This window comes from Fukomys damarensis, unplaced genomic scaffold (assembly GCF_012274545.1).
Source record: "Fukomys damarensis isolate Sample0158 unplaced genomic scaffold, DMR_v1.0_HiC HiC_scaffold_29, whole genome shotgun sequence".
NCBI classification, from domain to species: Eukaryota; Metazoa; Chordata; class Mammalia; order Rodentia; family Bathyergidae; genus Fukomys; species Fukomys damarensis.
Window position 1 is genome coordinate 18503713 of NW_022900941.1, and position 542 is coordinate 18504254.

The following is a 542-nucleotide window of genomic DNA, read 5'->3' on the forward strand; positions in this document are numbered from 1 at the left end:
GAGCTGCTGCTGTTAGCGCCCAGGGCAGGGCGGTTCAGACGCCATCCTGGGCGGCGCCACGTACGTGCTGCTGACCCAGTGCCGCAGGGATCTGGCGCAGCACCCGGACGGGGGCGCCAAGAGGTCCGACCACTGGGAGCGTCTGAGGGCTCGGCCTGCGCAGTGTCTGAAGGCTGCCCCCTACTATCTCAGGCTTTAAGGGAGAGGTCTTCGCCCAGGACTTTACCGCCAGTGAATTCCAATTCTGTGAATTAGCACCCTCCACCAACCTCTTATTCCACCCCCAGGCCAAGGGAAGACGTTTGTTCCCTGCCTCTCTCCATTTATACCAAAGAAATTACGAGTCAACTGTGCCCTCTGCCCGGATGTTCAGTACTCAAGGGGAATTCTGGGAAAGGCAGGCTTGGGGTGCCTGGCCCACGCCACACAGAGTGGGAGCAGAAGAGTGGGCACTGGTTGCAGTGTTATCGCTTACCACAGCCCAGCCCATGGACTAAATTGATTATTAATTGGTCAGGAAGGAGGTCATGGGTTCATATTTT

General features: G+C 57.6%; 1 pseudogene; it reads left to right on the plus strand.

The window, feature by feature from the left end:
* The window catches only part of LOC104849692, a 10227-nt pseudogene extending 10028 nt beyond the window's left edge, over positions 1–199 (plus strand).
* Positions 200–542: the final 343 nt, after the last annotated feature.